We start from the raw sequence: 22,003 nt of genomic DNA on the forward strand, positions 1-22,003 counted from the left end.
CAGAGGACCAAGGAGGGTGTTGTCCGTATGTAAATAGGTTGGCATGTAGGGCGTTATATTTATAGAATAAGGACAGTGACAGTGACAGTGAATTTTTTTTTGTTCAGTTTTGAAATGTGCATTGTTGTCTTGATTATGACTCATTTGATAATTCAAGTCCAATGTCATCACCTTCTCTTTCTTCTGAACATGCTACACATTTTGATTTGTGTATCATTTTAAGTAAAGCATGATAAGCCTTCACGTCTTTTTAAGACACTTTTTAAAAATATAATCTCCTTTGCCCACATTTAGTTCTGATGTATGCAATGGGGACTAGTAAACATAATGTCAGACAATTTTTTCAATCAAGAAATAAAATGCTGGCCATTTTACCGCAAGATTCAGCAGTAATTATCTGGGCCGGCCGCACCGCAAGCCAGAGAATATTCCGGGCCAACAACACCGAGGAACCACACAGAGAAGGTGCAGAGTCCCCGCCTTCCTCAGATGGAGTCCAGGCGACACTGAGCTTCTACTGCACTCCTGGACTTTGAACTAGACTACGATCCCATGCAGCCCCGGGAGGGAAAGGGTTTTTGTCCTCATCCTTTTCCCCTCTTGGCAGCTTGGCGACCACCACCGTTTAGTGCCAATCGGACAGAGAGGTAGGAGCTTGCAATGATGGGACACATGGGGAATCTTGCAATGGGGATGGGGCAGAACTGGCCCTGCTTCCTGCCCGAATGAAACCCCAGCGGCCTCCCATTAACAGCTCCCCCACCCCTGAACAGCCATGATCCAGAGGCACACAAACCAAACTCAGAATGCAGTGGCTGCTGGCAGAAATACCTCAGGACTTAATACCAGATTCTCAAAAGTGGGCGGCCACTTTCACAACTGTGCAACATCATCTGCCCATTGTTATCAACAATAGAAAACAGACAATCTACTGAGGACATTCTGACTGGTTTGACTGTTGGGGGGGAAACTCCAAATAATGATAGTGAGTTTTCTGTCAAAAACTGAATGTTATCAAAGTAATGAGAGAGTGAATTGAAAATCATCTGCCACACAGGCAGAGGGATAGTTGGGGGGTCTCTGGGGTTCTTGGTGGTGGAACATGTGCACTGGTGAAGGAAGGGATGGGTGTTTGATTATTGTATGACTGAGACTTGATCCTGAAAGCCCTGTTCTAATGGTGTCTCCATTAAAAAGCATAAAATAAAATAAAATAAAACCCCCAAAAAAGAAACAAAATTTATGATCATTTTCATAACCTCTTCTGCATGCAAATGTCTATGATTGGCTAAAGGATCAGATCACTTTTGACAGTGAAATATTTAAATTTATTAAGGTACACACATTATATCTATTTATATATTTTAATTTAATTTTAATTGGGAAATATAATGACATAGCATTAATGTCATGCTTTCTTGACAAATTTATCACATATTACTATCACAATATAGTGAACCTGAAGCAGCACACATGTGTTTGGTTTTAACATACTTTCTTGTATTCTCATATTCTTTGTCCCTTTCGGAGAGCCTGGCAAGCTCCTGAGAGTATCCTTCCCACACGGCAGAGACTGGCGAGTTCCCCGTGGCATACTCGATGTGCCAAATACAGTAGCAATTATGGGTCTCATTCCCCTGACCCTGAAAGAGCCTCCAATACGGCACGGTTGAAGGACAAGTAAGGAGAAACTGCAAAAATCTCAGGGCTGGGACACATGAAGATGTTACAAGCTCCCACTTGAGCAAATCAATAAACAACAGGATGACAGTGATACAGTGTCACAAATTTAACAGACATAGTATAAACATAACACTTTTATGTGATAGGAAGTGAAAATATTCATGTCACTTAACTTGTTGCAATATTTTTACTGAGGTAGTCTCAAAGCAATGATGCAAAATGTGCCTGCCCTGTGTCCTAAAGATCATCTTGCACTTTAATAATTAGCATCATGAATATTTATGTCTACTTCCTCCTTAACATTTGTAAAATTCTAACAATATTTCTTTTTTTGTTGTTATTTTTGTTTGTTTGGAGTCACATTCAGTGATGTGCAGGGGTTACTCTTTACTCTGTGCTCAGGTATGGCTCCTGTGGGACTTGGGGAACCATGTGGGGTGCTGGATATTGAACTTGGGTTGACCATGTGCAAGTCAAGTGCCTTATCTGCTCGACTATTACTCCAGCCCCCTATCTCTTTAAAGAATAGTTATGGTTCTCTTTTCTCTTATTTTTAAATATTTTTATGTTTATGATGCTATTTATCATGTAGTCTGATTGTTCTTGCATGGTTTCCTCACATTGAAAATTTTAGTTTTATCTTCTGATAGTTTCTAAATTCTCAAGATTATGAGTGCATTCTGTCATTTGATCTATATTTTCAATGCTTTATAATAAAATTTTTTAACTAATTTTTTAAGTTCTTACTCCAGGTATACTTTAATTATTTTTAAAAAGTACTACACACATTCAATAATTCTATTTCTGAGGTTAGTATTAATCTGAGTTTTCTTGTAGCTCACTGAGTGTCCTTGTAATATAAATTACTTTTTTTGTTTGGTGGAGGGCACATCCAGCGGTGCTCAAGGCTTTCTGCTTATTACATTCTCAGAGATAACTACAAGAAGGGTTTGGGGGCGACCTAAGTAGTGTTGGGGATCAAGCTTGGGTCAGCTTCATACAATGCAAATTCTATTTGGTGAAACTCAGGTGTCCAAACATTTTTATTAACATTAAATGTTTTATATTATTCACTAAAGAGCAGTATTTCACTTATCACACTGTAACACTGTAGCACTGTCATCCCAATATTCATCGATTTGCTTGAGCAGGCACCAGTAACGTTTGCATTCGTCCTTGTCTCCGTCTAGTGTAGCCCAATGGTGTCTGCTTGCTCCAGGAACTCAAAGTGAGACCTGCTTTGTTACTGTTACAATTTTTGGCATATAGAATACACCATGGGTAGCTTGCCAGGCTTTGTATATTATCACTGTATCACTGTCATCCTGTTGCTCATTGATTTGCTCGAGTAATGTCTTCATTGTGAGACTTGTTGCTGTTATTGACACATCGAATATGCCACTGGTAGCTTGCCAGGCTCTGCCCTGCAGGTGGGACACTCTCGGTAGTTTGCTGGGCTCTCTGAGAGAGACGGAGGAATCAAACCTTGGTCAGCTGTGTGCAAGGCAAACGCCCTACCACTGTGCTATATCACTCCAGTCACTGCATATTATACTGAAAGACAATTTTAAGATTTCTGGAAAAGACTTCACAAAATCCAGGATTACCCTCAGAACCCCTCAGTTCAGCTCTTGTGAGGAATGGCATTTTTTTCCAGATATCAGGGGGTCATGCTTCCACCCAAATTCTCTGAATTGAAAAGGGACTTGAACTAATGAGATTACAAAAGGTCCTCATGGGGAAAATGAAAACTCAGGTGTCATGCTACTTGGTTAGAGGTGTGACAGGAATTCTAGCTTTTACTGGAAAAAATTCAAAGGCTTCAAGTGTTTAGCAAAACTATATTCATTTCATCTAATGCCTTTGGAAAAGCAAATCATTAGGAAGAACTGTTTTCTGTCCTTTGGGGAGTGATGTGCTTGGGGACCAGAGGAACAAGAAGTAAACATGCCTAATGGGCAGACAGGGGTGCTATAAATATTGCTCATCTCTTGTGTCCTTGCAATTGTGATTCTGGGATGGAAAAGAAGTTTGGGGATTTCTGTCTTTCCATTCTTAGGTCTGACCGGGGTATGAGACTTCATTCTTCCTGCTGTCTTGTCTGAAGGTTGGACCTTTCTTCATCATCAACCTCCTAAGGAGGAATTCACACCTGCACCTGGAGGCATGCAGGTGAGTTAATACACCAAAAGGTCTCTCCAAGGAGAGTGAGAGATAATGGATATCTAGACCAGTGGTCAACAGCGTCCATTGTCCTTAGTCTAGAGGCAGGGGAGTGTCTCATCGGTCTGCCTTTATAATTAATGATTGTATTGATACCAGAAGCTACTGAGATTTTGAAATGACTCGAATACTCCATTTTTAATTATTTGTATTTCCTAACTCGTTACAAACTATATTATCAGTGTTGGGAAAATGTTTTGAGAGGGTGAAGTTTAAAGTGCTTTCAGGCAAGAATAATATGTTCACCCACAAGATATGAGTAGTCCAGAGACATTTCACAATGGATGTTGTAGTTAAGAATAAATCATTATTGATACTATTGACAGCAGTCTATATAAAGTTTTAATTTTCATCCTTAAAATATATACCTACTTATCTTCGGCTCCCCCCTCAAACATAGAATATCCTTCAGTATCAGTTAATACTCACAACCCCATTCCCTATGACAGTTTCCTTTCTTTTTTGTTTCATTTATTTACATATTTTTAACTTTAATTTAAATATTCAGGTTACAGTAGTGTTAATGTTTATGCTGTGTACAAAGCCATTGCACCCACCACGATCAGAGCTCCTGTGATCATCCCCACATTGTCCATATATAATCTCTGGTCCAATGTATGAAAGGCGTTTCTCCTTTCTAAAATAATGCATTTAGTTTCAAGTTAATTAAGTTTTCTTTATAACTAATTTTTTTAGTGATTTTTGCACATATATACTACCAAAATTAGTACGGTAGCACTTTTGTCCTGTTGTTCATCGATTTGCTAGAGTGGGCACCAGTAACATCTCCATTGTGAGATTTGTTACTGTTTTTGGCATATCCATTATGCCACGCTTAGCTTGCCAGGCTCTGCTGGGCGGGCGAGATACTCCTTGATAGATTGCCAGGCTCTTTGAGAAGGACAAAGCAATCGAACCGGTGTAGGCCTTTGCAAGGAAACACCCTACCCGCTGTGCTATTGCTCCCATCCATTATAACAACATATAACTACCAATATAAGTACCAAGTTCCAATATAACTATATAACTGAACTTCTTATTTAACTACCAATAAAAGAAATATTATACATACATATGTATAACTCCTTTTTAAATTAAGATTTAAAAGCATATTATTCCATCTATGTTCATCAAACAGTCATTTCTAAGTATTTGTTGAGTGACATGGCTGACTATGACATTTCTCCAAAGTGGAGTCTAAAGTCTATTTATTTTTTTGGAGCGGCTTAAGAAATGAATAGTGAAATACTGCAATTTTCTGCAACCTGTTTGGAACTGAAAGATAGCATGTTGAGTGAAATAAGCCATAATAAAGACACAGGAGGGTCTCACTTATCTGGGTTGTACTAGTTGAGGAAAGGTATTGTCGTAAAGGGGGATATTGAGATCACCCTGACCCTAGTATTTACATAAGAGTTTCGAGAAGAAGGACAGAGAATAAGAGAAATCAAGGGGAAAGAGTAGAACAGGAAGCAATGGGTGAACAGCATCAGGGCTTCAGTTATATTGTGATGTGGGCGAGTGATAGCCATGTATCCAAGAGACAGACCCAGAACACTGAAACATGAGATCTAAGCTGCAATCATGGGAACTTTGTAATGTGCCTGTCAAGATGACAGGTAGTAATGAGTTGGGGGGGCTGTCAGGCGGGGAGAGAATGTGGGAATACTAATAGGGAAAGGTTGACACTGGCTTTTGGTTTGGTGTTGAAATATTCTATTCCTAAAACTCAACTATCAAAGACATTGAACATCACAGTTCTTTAATTATAAAGAATGAAAATAAATGAAATTTTAGAGGGTGGTTTCACGATAAGGAATTTGAATAAATAAATATGTGATCTGGCAAAACCAACAAATGCAGATTTTCCTATTGCAAATTAATACAAGTAAACTTAGAACACTTAAAGCATTCTGCATGCTCATGTATACGTGAGGTGTTTGTTTGAGTATGTGTGTGTGTTTTCTCTGAAGAGAAAGTTTCTCAGGTTATAGATATCTGATTATGTAGGGTACAAGGTAAATCTCAAAATTCAAGGGCCAGAAATCAGCAGGAGAAGGGACTAAGAACCATTGAGTTTCTATTCATGTGTCACCTTTGCCACAAGATTAATAGAGTATAAGAGGGCCAGAGATGGATGACCGGTTGATGGCCCATAGGTTTCTGTGTAACAGAGAAATAACTTTTCTCAGCAACTCTTCTGACACCATCTGCCATATATCCCACTGCCTCAGAACTTCTATAACCAGCTTTGTTTTGATTTTAATATCTGAAACAGGTACCTTCCTGGGGAATTACCATTGTTTGTGCCAACATACCATTCACTCTCCCTCCTTGTCTACTTCATCTTTGCCTGCATGTGATCTGTCTGAAGCGCTTCCAAGACATAGAAGAGACTATGTACCATTTCCATGCCATCCTGTTTTATACCAATAATTACCCTCTAAAATATTACATTTCATTTTTTGCTCGCTTATTTGTGTTCTATCATGGAATGCTGAAGATCATTTTACTCGAGCACCTTAGGCCAGGAGCCCAGCAATCTCTTCAAATAGTGACAGTCTCCAATGAGTTTCATTCAGTAAATGAAAAAAATTTCTCTGACTCTTTGGGAAAAAGTTATTGAGGAAAATTTTCAAATGGGGTGAGCATGTCTTAAATAGGATATTTTTAAAAATCCTAAGTGTTTTATCAGTGGTAATGTACATAAAAATGAATTATTGCCCTTAAAATATTTATACAGCTTTCTATTAATAGTATTTGTTCATTTTATTCTTTTCAGCATCACCAACACAATCACATAAAGCCAGACAATGATGGAAATGCTTCAGAATTTATTCTTCTGGGATTTTCAGAAGATCCAGAGCTGCAGCCCCTCTTATTTGGACTTTTTTTCTCCATGTACCTGATCACCGTGCTGGGGAACCTGCTCATCATCCTGGCCATCAGCTCAGACCCCCACCTCCACATGCCCATGTACTTCTTCCTGTCCAACCTGTCCCTTGTGGACATCTGCTTCACCTCCACCACCATCCCCCACATGCTGTTGAGTATACACAGAGAAAGTAAAGCAACATTCTATGAAGGGTGCATGGCTCAGATGTTTTTGTCTGTAGTTTTGCAGCATTAGATGACTTTCTTCTGACTGTGATGGCCTATGACCGTTTTGTGGCCATCTGCCACCCTCTGCACTACACGGTCATCATGAACCCTCGATTCTGTGGACTCTTGGTTCTTGGATCGTGGATCATGAGTAGTCTGATATGTTTCTTACAAAGCATACTGGTGTTACGTTTGTCCTTCTGTACTGATTTGGAGATTCCCAACTTTTTTTGCGAACTCAAGTTGATAGTCCAAGTTACCTGTTCAGACGCCTTTGTTAATAATGTGGTGATGTATTTTACAACTGCTATGATGGGTGCGGGGCCCATGGCTGGGATCATTTACTCTTACTCTAAGATAGTTTCCTCTATATGTAGAATCGCATCTGCTCAGGGGAAGATGAAAGCCTTTTCTACATGCTCATCTCACCTCTCAGTGGTCTCTTTATTCTACTGCTCTTCTCTTGGAGTGTATCTAAGCTCTGCTGCTACCCACAGCTCACAGTCCAGTTCAACAGCCTCGCCATGTACTCTGTGGTCACCCCCATGCTGAACCCCTTCATCTACAGTCTGAGAAACAGAGACATAAAGAGGGCCCTGAATGCATTCTTGGTAAAGAGAACTACAAAAGGACACTTGTCCTAGGCATGAATAAAGGGCTATTATGTTGAAGTCAAAGTCTTAGAAGAAAAATTGTAATTATTTTTCATGAGTTGGGTATAGCATTTCCATTTTCTATGTCCTGGATTATAATTTCTTGACCATTGCTCAATTTATTTGATATCTAGCCACTGTCTCTGTATCTCACAGTTTCCACCACAGTTTTTGGTAAACAGTTTCAAATTCATTGTCTACCATGGTTTGAATGCATTTTCAATACCCTCTTCTCTAATGAGAGCACATTTTACTTACAAAATATTTTTTTTATAAATTTTATTGAATCACCATATGGAGGGTTACATAGTTCTCTCAGGATTATGTCAGTTATACAATACTCAAACACCCTTCCCTTCACCAGTGCCCATATTCCATCACCAACCACCCCATTATACCTCCCGCCCCCTCCCACCTCCCCAGTTCCCGCCCTTGAAAGTGATAAATTTCACTTTGTTTATGCTTTATCTTGGTTACATTCCATGTTTCAACACATAACTCACTATTGTTGCTAGAGTTTCCCCCCAAAAAAGAAAAGACAGTCCTACTGTCAAGGAAGCATTTGATAGCTCTCCATTGCTGAGAATGTAGAAATATTAAGTCCTGCTGTTTGTTACATAACTTTTCTATTTTTCCCCCGCCCTCGTCCCGCGCCACCGAGTTCACGCCTGTTTAGTAATCACCACGGTGCCTGACAAAGGGAAAAAAAAAAACGAAAAAGATGGTTATTTCCCGTCATCAGCCGGCATGGGGCTCTGGCTTAGTTGATAGTCTGGTAGAATATCTGCCAGCAGTTTCTGGAACCAAAAGTAATACGCTGGTATTGGCCCCAGCTCGAGGTTCCACCAGCGTCCCGCTGTTCCAAGTACATAATAATTTATTCCCTTGTATCCCATTCCCACGCCACCAGGTCCATGTCAGCTTAATGGACATCATACTATGGTTAACGCCACGCCACGTTTCTTCCCGAGAAAGAAGGATATTTCTTCTCAGCCGGCTTGGGGATATGGCTTAGTTCAGTCTATAGAGATGGCTACCACTTTGATTGCCTTCAATATTTCAGCAAAAGACTTACTATTCTTGTTAGGATTTCCCACCAAAGTCCGACCAGTTAAAAAGGAACCATTTCATATTGGTTATGATTAAATGACATTAGGTCGCGCGGCCATGGCAGCGGCCTCGCAGCTTTGAATTTCTGTATAAAGTCCAGGGAAAGTACAGCCAGAAATTACACATCACTACAAACTTTAACCCTATAATGGTCCCCCCAAAGTCCAACCCGTTACAAAGGAACCATTTCATATTGCTGATGATTAGATGATATTAGGCTGCCGCGCGGTTTTGTGTTTCTATATAAAGTCCAGGGAAAATTCTGCCTAAAATTCTATCGCTACAATCTTTTACCCTTCAACAAAAAACTCAGTACTATTGTTTGGAGTTTCCCCCCACGTTAAGCCCTGCTAAAAAGGAACATTTACACATTGCTGACAATCAAGAGATATTAGATCGCGCAGCCGCGCGGTTTTGGATTTCTATATGAAGTCCAAGGAAAATTCTTTTGGTAATTGCATCACTCGCTGGTGGCGCCTGGGCCAGTAGCTCCGAGCACACAGTTTGGAGGCATTTTGGGGGCGCAGCTCGTGTCCAAAGTGGTTCAGTTGCCTCCGGGGTCGATCTCGCGTGGTGGCACAAAGGCTACTTACAAAATATTTTTGTTAAAGGACTTACGCCACAAACATTTATAACTTTACTAAATAATCATCACAAGCTAGAGAGATATTACAAAGGATAAAGGACTTTCCATTCACAGAATCAACCTGTGGTGTATTTCTGGCATCCATATGGTCTCCTGGAGTGATCCCCTGTGTGCAGAGCCAGGAGTCATCGTTTATTTTCTTAGGAGTCAGTCTTGAGCAAAATCGAATGTGTCCCCCAACCTGTAAATAATATAATCATTATAAGCTACATAGCTCTCACTCTTATCAATCCATATTTTTAATATGCATATTAATAGAAGAAAATAATATGTGGGATTGAACCAGAGTACACAGATGGGGGATTATCTTGCATGTAGCCAATTTGGATTCAATCTCTGAAATCTCAAGTGGTCCCCTGAGTCTCTTTAGGGTACTTCATGAGTGAAAATCAGGAGTAAACCCTCAGTGACACTGAATGTGGACCCCAAACAAACAAAAAGTTGGATCACTTTCATTTCGAGGCACATTTTCTATGTCCACTTGATCTCTGAACTAACGTGAAATTTACTGTCCTGTGTTTCCGATGATCTCTCTGCTTTATTATCCACAGTCGGATTGTTCTCTTTCAGCAGACCATCCAATTCCTATCTCAGAGATGTACAAAGTCATTATCAAATGTGTATCTTCAAGAGAAGGCTTCATTTCCTGATTGAATGTGAGCTCAACAACCCTTAATCCAATGACATACCTTTTCGTGTCTTTCACTGCTTGACTACGCAAAACACCTCTTGCTCATTTAGTACAAGTCCTCAGTCGTGTTGGAGGGTTAATACTGATATTTGGTTTTTTGTTGAATAATCTTTTGTTTTGTTTTGTTTTGCTTTTCGGGTCACACCTGGTGATGGACCAGGCAAATTCCTGGCTCTGCACTCAGGAATTACTCCTGGCAGTGCTCGGGGGACCATATGGGATGCTGGAAATCAAACCTTGGTCTGCTGTGTGCAAGGGAAATGTCCTACACACTGTACGATCCATCCAGCCCATGTTGAATAATCTTTTGTTTTGGAAAATTCCATTGCGGTTCTTATTGTTCTTTCTGTATTCAAATCCATTATTATCTCCTATTACATTATAAGTTGCCTACTCTCTATTTCATTTGTGAATAATTCTTGAAAAGCATGACAAAATTTTATGACTTTTAAAAGTGGGGGGCAACACCCAGTAGTTTTTAGGGCTTACTCCTGGCTCTGTGCTCAGAGGTCATTCATGGTGGATAATTTGGTTCTGAGAATCGAACCCTGAGATGGCCAAGTACAAGGCAAGTACCCTACCTGCTACACTATCACTCTGGCCAAATTTTCATCTCTTTTTTATGTGATTGTTAAAATTTTAATCTCCCTCACCTATATTTCATTTATGACCTAGTAAACATACCATCCGAAAAATATTGCAAGAAAATATGTAATGCGTGGGAATATTATGTACCTTCTCATGTAAAAGTGGGTATATGTCAAAGTGTGGTGTGTATATATTTTTATTTCAGGCAAAGTTCTCAAACACATATGTACACAAGTGCAGAATAATTTTTAATTTCTATCTTATGTGGTAATAAATACAATTCTTTTTTAGAAGTGACAGAAATGAGAAAAATAAATGTCAGATATTTTTTCCTTTATTATAATTGTTGAGAGATGGCAAGCGGGTACTGCATATGCCTTAAATGCGGCTGATCCAAGTTTGATTCTTCCGTCCCTCTTGGAGAGCCCAGCAAACTACCAAGAGTATCCCACCCCCACGGCAGGCCTGGCATGCTACCCATGGCGAACTCGATGTGCCAAAAACAGTAACAACAAGTCTCACAATGGAGACGTTACTGGTGCCCACTCAAGCAAATCGATGAACAATGGGACGACAGTGCTTCAATGCTACATAATTGCTGAGATAGTTTATAATAGCATCCATATTATTCTTTTATAGAAGTGTTGAAATTACTCTTCTGGAGGTTCCCAGGGACTCTGTGGAATCAGGTATCAAACCAGAATTGATCGTGATCAGCATACAAGTCTATATTCTGTACTATCTCTCCAGCACATGCAGTATAATCCTTAGTGTAAAATTAAAATTTTTATTAAATTACAAGTCATTCTCAATTCTGAGTTCATTATGATATACATTTGATGCTTCTTGCCAAACTGTGAACTAGGGAGTTGCGGTTTTCTGCAGGTTTCTCCAAAATTTGTGGGTTACTACTAGAATAAAATAAGAATAGCTTCATATTTTAAGCATAACGTCCGAGGGACAGGGAAGGTGTATTCGCTTCCTGGTTAGAGACTCGGTTTCCAAATTCTGCCTTGAGATGCAATTTTTTTTTATGTTAAAAATTAAAACTAGGCCCGCCCGCGTAAGCGGGACAGCTCGGAGCACCCCAGCCCCGCCGGGCAGGTCCCAGTCATTCGACCACCGCGCCTGAGCCTGCCCTCCCGTGTCCGAACAGGTTAGGGGCATGTCCTCTCGTTTGGAGGCGTGGCCTCAAAAGTGGGCGTGGCCTCTTTCCGGCCGCAGATATTTTTCTTACCACTCCATGCATTGTCCTTTGGCCACAATTGATTGAACCCATTCTTCCGAAGAACTCCCTCATCATCTTAGTTACTATATGTTAATACTCAAGTAACCTAGCCTATTCTAACTTCACAAAAACTGTCAATGAACACATCAACTTGCACAGAAAAGTCCTTTGTCAAAAGAGCATAGCCAAAAATCTTCAGTCGAGGTTCCTCCCAAGCTAACGAGAGCTCCAGATAGTAAAGCCCATAACAACATGAAGAAACTGAGATCAACAAATGGGACTACATTAAACTAAAAAGCTTCTGCACCGCAAAAGATACAGTGACCAGAATACAAAGACTATCTACAGAATGGGAAAGGATATTTACACAATACCCTTCAGATAAGGGGTTGATATCAATGGTATATAAAGCACTGGTTGAACTCTACAAGAAGAAAACATCCAACCCCATCAAAAAATGGGGCGAAGAAATGAACAGAAACTTTACCAAGGAAGAGATACGAATGGCCAAAAGGCACATGAAAAAGTGCTCTAATCACTAATCATCAGAGAGATGCAGATCAAAACAACCATGAGATACCACCTCACACCACAGAGGCTAGCACACATCCAAAAGAACAAAAGCAACCGCTGTTGGAGAGGATGTGGGGAGAAAGGGACCCTTCTACACTGCTGGTGGGAATGTCGGCTAGTTCAGCCTTTTTGGAAAACAATATGGACGATTCTCAAAAAACTAGAGGTTGAGCTCCCATTTGACCCAGCAGTACCACTGCTGGGAATATATCCCAGAAAAGCCAAAAAGTATAGTCGAAATGACATCTGCACTCATATGTTTATCGCAGCGTTATTTACAATAGCCAGAATCTGGAAAAAATCCGAGTGCCCTAGAACAGATGACTGGTTGAAGAAACTCTGGTACATCTATACAATGGAATACTATGCAGTTGTTAGAAAGAATGAGGTCATGCCGTTTGCATATAAGTGGATCAGCATGGAAAGTATTATGCTAAGTGAAATGAGTCAGAAAGAGAGAGACAGACATAGAAAGATTGCACTCATCTGTGGAATATAGAATAATAGACTATAAGACTAACACCCAAGAATAGTAGAAATAAGTACCAGGAGGTTGTCACCATGGTTTGGAGGCTGATCTCTCATTCTGGGCAACTCAGAGAAGGGAACACCAAGTAAAATGTGGTTGCAGGTCATGTGGGGGAAAGATGATGCGGGCCGAATATAGACTAGAGACTGAACACAATGGCCACTGAACACCTCTATTGCAAACCACAACACCTAATCAGAGAGAGAGAACAAAAGGGAATACCCTGCCATAGTGGCAGTGTGGGGTGGGGGGAGACGGGACTGGGGAGCGGGGGAGGGATGTTGGGTTTACTGGTGGTGGAGAATGGGCACTGGTGAAGGAATGGCTTATCAAACTTTGTAAGGGAGAAACATGAGCACAAAAATGTATAAATCTGTAACTGTACCCTCACGTTGACTCACTAATTAAAAATAAACTATTAATTTTAAAAAAAGGTGCAATTGTTATGGTGTGGGGAGGATTAGCAGTGCTTGGAAAACTAAGAAATATTCTGTTGGAGAAAGTTGAGAGCCTGGACTAGAGTGTCCCCAAGGAATTGAAAGAATTGAAGACAAAACCACAACATCCAAGAGTATCAGAGAAATGATGCCACAGAAGAATAGTGAGGAAGGAGCTTGCCACGTCCCCGCTAGAGGCATATATAAAGAGTGCAATTGCCACTGAGTCATGGTACAGACTTGGAAAAAATAAATCATCTACATGACACAGAACCATAATGCCCAAAAAGAAAAAGAGGAAGAGAGCCAGAGAGAAGGAAGGAAAGTGCCTGCCAAAAAGGCAGGCTAGGGGTCAGGGGGACAGGATGGAAACTGGCGACTTTGGTGGTGGGAAAGGTACTCTTGTGAAGGGATGGGAGATAGAACACTCTATGACCGAAAACCCAATCGTGAACGACTTTGCAACTGTAAATCACGGTGATTCAATTAATTTTAAAAAAAAGAAATTGCCAATTTATTGGACTTTGTATTTTAGTTTGTAAAGTGTAATTTGTTTATATCTATTTTGTTGAACACAAGGATTTTACTTTTGTCTCTTGACAAGGGTCATTTGACATGGTTGGAAAGAAGCCGGAAATAAAACAAGGCTCTTCATCCTCAAGAGCATTTCAGCCAACTACGTCTTTCCATTCCATCCTCTCTATGTGATCCATCACCCAACGTCAGGGAGAGAAAGGTCTTGCTGAAGCACAGAACGGGCTTCTCCCCATTTACCCATTTACATGCTCTTCTTTATTCCATAAAGCAACTACCCTCTAAAATCTTTAGTCTCTGCTTGTTGATTTGTGTTCCATAATAGAATGGTGAGTCTTTGTTCCTGCAGCACCCTAAACTCATCGCCTTTATAATGAGGACAGTTGTCAATCTGCAAACTTAAATATTACCATAAGAATAGTTGTACCTGATTTCTTAGGAAAAAGCTACTAGAATTTGCATGTGATGCTGAGTGAAATGAGTCAAGAAAGTAAGAGACAGACATAGAAAGATTGCACTCATATGTGGAATATAAAGTAGCTGATAAGTATGCAATTTGTGGCAGATATTTCTCTGGACTTAGTTACTAAAATATTAAAATACAGAAATCCCACACATGCGGCCACTAGTGTGGCCACTCTACCTCATATATCTTCATTTTCAGCAATGGAAAACAAATTATCAAATGCTTCATTTTCAGCAGGTCCTACTTTAGGGGGGAGAAACTCCAAACAATAATAATGAGTTTTTTGTTGAAATATTGAATGTAATCAAAGTAAAGTGAAATTAATCAGTTACACAGGGGGGGTGGGAGGCTGAGGAGCTGGGGGGGTTGGGGGGAGGTATACTGTGAATCTTGGTGGTGGAATATGTGCACTGGTGAAGGGATAGGTGTTCGAGCATTGTATGACTAAGACTAAAACCTGAAAGCTTTGTAACTTTCCACATGGTGATTCAATAAAAGAATAAATTAATTAAAAAAAGAATTTGCATGTGAAAAGTGCATGTATATAAATAGTTAAAGTAAAATATACTAGTAATTGTTTTATGGGCTGGAGCAATAGCACATCAGTGGCCATTTGCCTTTCACATGGCTGACCAGGGTTTGATTCCTCTGCCCCACTCGGAGAGCCGGGCAGGCTACCGAAAGTATGGAGCCTGCACAGCAGAGCCTGGCAAGCTACCCATGGAGTATTGGATATGCCAAAAACAGTAACAATAAGTCTCTCAATGAGAGACGTTACTGGTGCCCACTCAAACAAATCGATGAGCAACGGGATGACAGTGACAGAGACAGTTGTTCTATATAAATATAGTCTTTGTCATTTCGTTTTTCTCTTAATTTTTAAGAAGGCCCTGTGATTTACAAAGTTGCTCATGAGAGTATTATTTCAGGTATACGATGCTTCAAACACCAATCCCACCACCAATAACCCTTTCCCTTCCCCAATGTTCCCAGGTGCCCTCATACTCCCTAGCCTGACTCCTTGGCAGAAATATAAAAACATTATTTCATATTACTTGCTCAAACAAACGTAAAGACATGGCAAATGTAACTCAGAAACTAAATTGTGATGTGCAGTGCTTATATGGTTTTAACCTATGTAAATAAATAAATTTAAATCACTTAATACAATGTAGTACACTGCCCATTCTCATTTTACATAAGTACGTTTTTAACTCTGCCTTCTAAAATATATCACACAAAATTTTATTTTTTACTTGCATTTTATTTTGGTGCTAATCATTTCTTCCCTAACATAGATAAATCATTTTATGTATATATTTTTTATTTGCTTTTTGGTGTCACACTTGAAGATGCACAGGGGTTACTCCTGGCTCTGCACTCAGGAATTACTCCTGGCCCAGTTCAGGGGACCATTTGGGATACTGGAATTGAACCGATTGACTGCGTGCAAGGCAAATGCCCAACCCGCTGTGCTATTGCTCCAGCCCAAATCTTCCAATGTTTTTTAAACCAACATTTCCAGATTTGTTTTTTGCCAGGGATCATATATATATACATATATATTCATATATATCAACATATATGTGTATGTTTGTAAATCTCCTTATACCTAATAGACAGCAGAGTTCTTTTAGAAAAAATAAAATGAAAATATGTAAAATATGAATCTCTACCAAATTTTTTCTTTTGCTTGTTGAGTGATCATCTCAAACTTTACTACTACTACTATGGTGAACGCTCTATATTGATGAGCATGTTGATTTACATAATTTACAACTGAGAAAATCTGGGATTACTTGTACTTTCGGATTTAAACTCCTGAGTATGTCTGATCTATTCAATAAGGTAAACTAAAACTTGAAATTTTGTTTTTTATTGTCCTGGGTTCATTTTCTTCCGTGGGATGTTTTCCTTTTACAATATTGTCCACAGTGCCACATTTAAGTCACTTACAAAATGATTAAAACTTTTGTCCAGAGCAGTCCTCATTGCCAGACATAAAATATATAAACAGATCTATTGAATATCTACTTCAATAACCTGAAATATCAAGTCCAGTTTCAAACCTTAAACTGTTTGACTATGAAAATTATCTCTTATTCAAGGAGTACATATACTCAGAAGACCAAGGAAGGTGTTGTCCGTGTGTAGATAGGTTGGCATTTAGGGGGTTATTTTTATAGAATAATGACAGTGACAGTTAATTTCATTTTGTTTAGTTTTGAAATGTGCATTGTTGTCTTGGTTATGACTCATTTGATAATTCAAGTCCAATGTCATCACCTTCTCTTTCTTCTGAACATGCTACACATTTTGATTTGTGTATCATTTTAAGGAAAGCATGAGAAGACTTCATGTCTTTCTAAGACAGTTTTTAAAAATATAATCTCCTTCGCCCACATATAATTCTGATGTATGCAATGGGGACTAGTAAACATAATGTCAGACAATTTCTTCAATCAAGAAATAAAACGCTGGCCATTTTGCCACAAGATTCAGCAGTAAGAATCCAGGCCGGCCACACTGAAAGCCGGAGAATGCTCCGGGCCAACAACACTGGGGCGCCAGATGGAGAAGGTGCAGAGTCCCTGCCTTCTCCAGTTCGAGTCCTGGTGAGCTTCTACGACACTGAGCTTCTACTACACTCCTGGAAATTGAACTAAACTACGGTCCCGTGAAGCCCCAGGAGGGAAAGGGGTTTTGTCCTCTTCTTTTTCCCTTCTCAGCAGCATGGCAACCACCACCGTTTAGTGCCAATTGGACAGTGAGGTAGGAGCTGGCAATGATGGAACGCATGAGGAATCACCCAATGGGGTAAAGGGGTGCAGAACTGGCCCTGCTTCCTGCCCAAATGAGACCCCAGCGGCCACCCACTAACAGCTCCCCCGCTCCTGAACAGCCATGATCCCAGAGGCACACAAACCAATCTCGGAACACAGCAGCCGCTGGAAGAAATACGTCTGGACTTAATACCAGAATCCCAAAACTGGGCGGCCACTTTCACGACCGTGCAACATCATCTGCTCATTGTTATCAACAACAGAAAACACACAATCTACCGAGGACATTCTGACAGGTCTGACTCTTGGGGGGAAAACTCCAAATAATGATAGTGAGTTTTCTGTCAAAAATTGAATGTTATCAAGGTAATGAGAGAGTTAATTGAAAACAATCTGCCACACAGATGAGGGGGAGAGGGAGGGGATTTCTCTGGGGTTTTTGGTGGTAGAACATGTGCACAGGTGAAGGAAGGGATGGGTGTTTGATCATTGTATGACTGACATTGATCTTGAAAGCCCTGTAACTGTTCAAATGGTATCTCAATTAAAAAGCATAAAATAAAATAAAATAAGAAATAAAATGCATGATCATTTTCATAACATATTTTGCATACAAATATCTATGATTGGCTAAAGGATCAGATCGTTTTTGACAGTGAAGTATTTAAATTTATTAAGATACACACATTATTTCAATTTATTTAAATTTACTTTTATTTTAATTGGGAAATATAATCATATAGCTTTGATGTCATGCTTTCATGACAAATTTATCACATATTACTATCACAATACAGTGTACCTAGAGCAGCACATATGTGTTTGGTTTCAACATACTTGCTTGTATTCTCTTATATTCTTCATCTCTCTCAGAGAGCCTGACAAGCTCCTGAGAGTATCCCGCCCACATGGCAGAGCCTGGCAAGCTTCCCGTGACATTCTCGATGTGCCAAATACAGTAACAATTACGGGTCTCATTCCCCTGACCGAGAAAGAGCCTCCAATATGGCACCATTTGAAGGACGAGTAAGGAGAAACTGCTAAAATCTCAGGGCTGGAACACATGAAGACGTTACAAGAGCCCACTGAGCAAATCGATAAACAATGGGATGATAATGATACAGTGACACTATCACAAATTTAGCAGACATAGTATAAACAGAACACTTTTTTATATTTTTACTGAGGTAGTCTCAAACCAATGATGCAAAATGTGCCTGCCCTGTGTCCTGAAGATCATCTTGCACTTTAATAATTAGGTGTCTTGATTAGCATCATGAACATTATGTCTACTTCCTTCTTAATATTTGAAAAATTCTGACATTATTTCTTTTTGTTTGTTATTTTTGTTTGTTTGGAGTCACATTCAGTGATGTGCAGGGGTTACTCATGACTCTAGGCTCAGGTATGAGCCCTGTGGAACTTGGGGAACCATGTGGGGTGCCTGAGATTGAACTTGGGCTGACCATGTGCAAGTCAAGTGCCTTATCTGCTCTACTATTACTCCAGCCCCCTATCTCTTTAAAGAATAGTTATGTTTCTCTTTTCTTCTCTTCTTCTTAAATAAATTTATGTTTATATTGCTATTTCTCATGTAGTCTGGTTGTCCTTGCATGGTTTCCTCACATTGGAAATTTTAGTTTTGTCTTCTGATAAGTTCGTAAATTCTCAAGATTATGTGTTCATTCTCTCATGTGATCTCTATTTTCAATGCTTTATAATAAAATTTTAACTAAATTTTTAAAGTTTTTACTCCAGGTATACTTTAATGATTTTTAAAAAGTACTACACACATTCAATAATTCTATTTCTGAGGTTATTGTTAATCTCAGTTTTCTTATAGATCACTGAGTGTCCTTGTAATATAAATTATTTTTTGATTTGATGGGGGGCATATCCATTGGTGCTCAAGGCTTTCTCCTTATTCCCTTGTCAGAGATAACTCCAAGGCGGATTTGGGGGGACCTACGTAGTGTTGGGGATCAAGCTTGTGTCAGCCTATTGAAATTCAGTTTCTATATGGTGAAACTCAGGTGTCCAAACATTTTTATTAACGTTAAATGTTTTCTATTATTAACCAAAGAACAGTATTTAACTTATCATACTGTAGCACTGTAGCACTGTCTTCCCGATATTAATCGATGTGCTTGAGCGAACACCAGTAACATTTGCATTCGTCCCTGTCTCGGGCTAGTGTAGCCCAGTGGCGTCAGTTGCTCCAGGAACTCGAAGTTAGACCGTTTTGTTACTGTTACAATTTTTGGCATATAGAATACACCATAGGTAGCTTGCCAGGCTTTGTATATTATCACTCTATCACTGTCATCCTGTTGCTCATCGATTTGCTTGAGTAATGTTTTCATTGTGAGACTTGTTACTGTTTTTGGCATATTGAATATGCCACAGGTAGCGTGCCAGGCTCTGCACTGCAGGTGGGATACTCTCAGTAGCTTGCTGGGCTTTCTGAGAGGGACGGAGGAATCAAACCTGGGTCAGCCGTGTGGGAGGCAAACGCCCTACCCACTGTGCTATCGCTCCAGTCACTGTATATTATACTGAAAGACAATTTTAAGATTTCTGGAAAAGACTTCACAAAATCCAGGATTACCTCCAGAACCCCTCAGTTCAACTCTTGTGAGGAACTGTGTTTTTTTCCAGATATCATGGGGTCATGGCTCCACCCCAATTCAGTGCTCTGAATTGAGAAGGGACTTGAACTGATGAGATTACAAAAGGTCCTCCTGGGGAAAATGAAAACTCAAGTTTGATGCTACTTAGTTAGAGATGTGGCAGGAATTCTAGCTTAAACTGGAAAAAATTCAAAGGGTTCAAGTCTTTAGCAAAACTACATTCATTTACGTCTAATGTCTTAGGAAAAGCAAATCATTAGGAAGAATTGTTTTCTGTCCTTTGGGAAGTGATGTGCTTGGGGACCAGAGGAACAAGAAGTAAACATGCCAAATTGGCAGACAGGGACGCTATAAATATTGCTCTTCTCTTGCGTCTTTGCAATTGTGATTCTGGGATGGAAAAGAAGTTTGGGGATTTCTGTCTTTCCATTCTTAGGTCTGACTGGGGTATGAGACTTCACTCTTCCTGCTGTCTTGTCTGAAGGATGGACCTTCCTTCATCATAAACCACCTAAGGAGAAATTCGCACCTGCACCTGGAGGCATGCAGGTGAGTTCAAACACTGACAAGTCTCTGCAAGGAGAGTGAGAGATAATGAATGTCTAGACCAGTGGTCATCAGCGTCCATTGTTCTTAGTCTAGAGGCAGGGGAGTGTCTCATAGGTCTGCCTAGATAACTGACGATTGTATTGATACCAGAGGCTGCAGATTTTGGCATGACTCTGATACTCCAGTTTGAATGATTTGTATTTCCTAACTCATTACACACTATATTATCAGTGTTGGGAAAATGTCTTAAGAGGGTAAAGTTTAAAGTGCTTTCAAGCAAGAATAATATTTTCACCCACAAGTCATGAGTAGTCCAGAGATATTTCACAGTGGATGTTGTAGTGAAGGAGAAATCATTGTTTATACTATTGACCACAGTCTATATATAGTTTTAATTTTTATCCTTAAAATATATACCTAATTATCTTCTGCTCCACCCCAATCGTAGAATATCCTTGTGTATCAGTTTAATACTCTCAACCCCATTCCATATGACAATTTCCTTTCTTTTTTGTGTGTCATTTATTTATATATTTTAACTATATTTTAAATGATCAGGTTACGGTAGTGTTAATGTTCATGCTGTGTACAAAGCCATTGCACACCAGCACGATCAGAGCACCCGTGATGCTCCCCACATTGTCCATCTATAACCTCTGGTCCAATGTATGAAAGACATTTCTCCTTTCTAAAATAATACATTTAGTTTAAATTTAATTAAGTTTTCTTTATAACCATTTTTTCAGTGATTTTAGAACATCTATATTACTAATATTAGTACAGTAGCAATTTTGTCCTGTTGTTCATCGATTTGCTCAAGTGGTCACCAGTACGTCTCCATTGTGAGATGTGTTACTGTTTTTGGCATATCCAATATGCCACGGTTAGTTTGCCAGGCTATGCTGGGCGGGTGAGATACTCTTCAGTAGCTTGCCGGGGTCTCCGAGAAGGACAAAGGAATCAAAACTGTGTCGGCCATCTGCAAGGCAAAGTCCTACCCACTGTGCTATCGCTCCAGTCCAGTATAACAAAATGTAACTACAAATATAAGTATTAACTTTCAATATAGAAATAATAACTGTGTGTCTCCCCTGTGGATTTTCTAGAATTCCCAGTACAGGATTCTAGAAAATTATTTTAGATTTGAATCTTAATAATCAAAGTATCAATGTAGGTAGATATTAGGCAATCATTCTTGTGTGTCATCATGTTTCATTGAGTGTTTATGTTCTTCAAGAAATTGTCTTTAAGAAACACTACACATTTTCAACTGATTTGCTCCTACTGCTCTCAGTTCATTTTCTTTCCATCACAACCTACAATTTGGCTTGACAGACATCTATGTGTATTTAGTTGCTGTGAAGGATGCCAGAGGAAACCCAGAGACTTCATGGTTCACGCTATATGATGGCAGAGTCAGAGGACAGTGGGCTACATGTAAGTATACTGTGCTGCCTGCAGGCATAAGCTCATGAAAAAATTATTTTTAGTATTAAAAGGTGGAATTGTAATGGGGTGGGCAGGATTGATAGTGTTTGAAGACAAGAATAATTTGCCTATTGCAAAAAGCCCAGGGCC

General features: G+C 39.6%; 1 pseudogene; it reads left to right on the top strand.

Annotated features, from left to right (window-relative positions):
* The first annotated feature begins 308 nt into the window (after window positions 1-308).
* On the top strand, window positions 309-7,652 carry LOC101556465 (olfactory receptor 7A17-like; annotated as a pseudogene).
* Window positions 7,653-22,003: the final 14,351 nt, after the last annotated feature.

The sequence above is a fragment of the Sorex araneus genome, chromosome 2, assembly GCF_027595985.1.
Source record: "Sorex araneus isolate mSorAra2 chromosome 2, mSorAra2.pri, whole genome shotgun sequence".
NCBI classification, from domain to species: domain Eukaryota; kingdom Metazoa; phylum Chordata; class Mammalia; order Eulipotyphla; family Soricidae; genus Sorex; species Sorex araneus.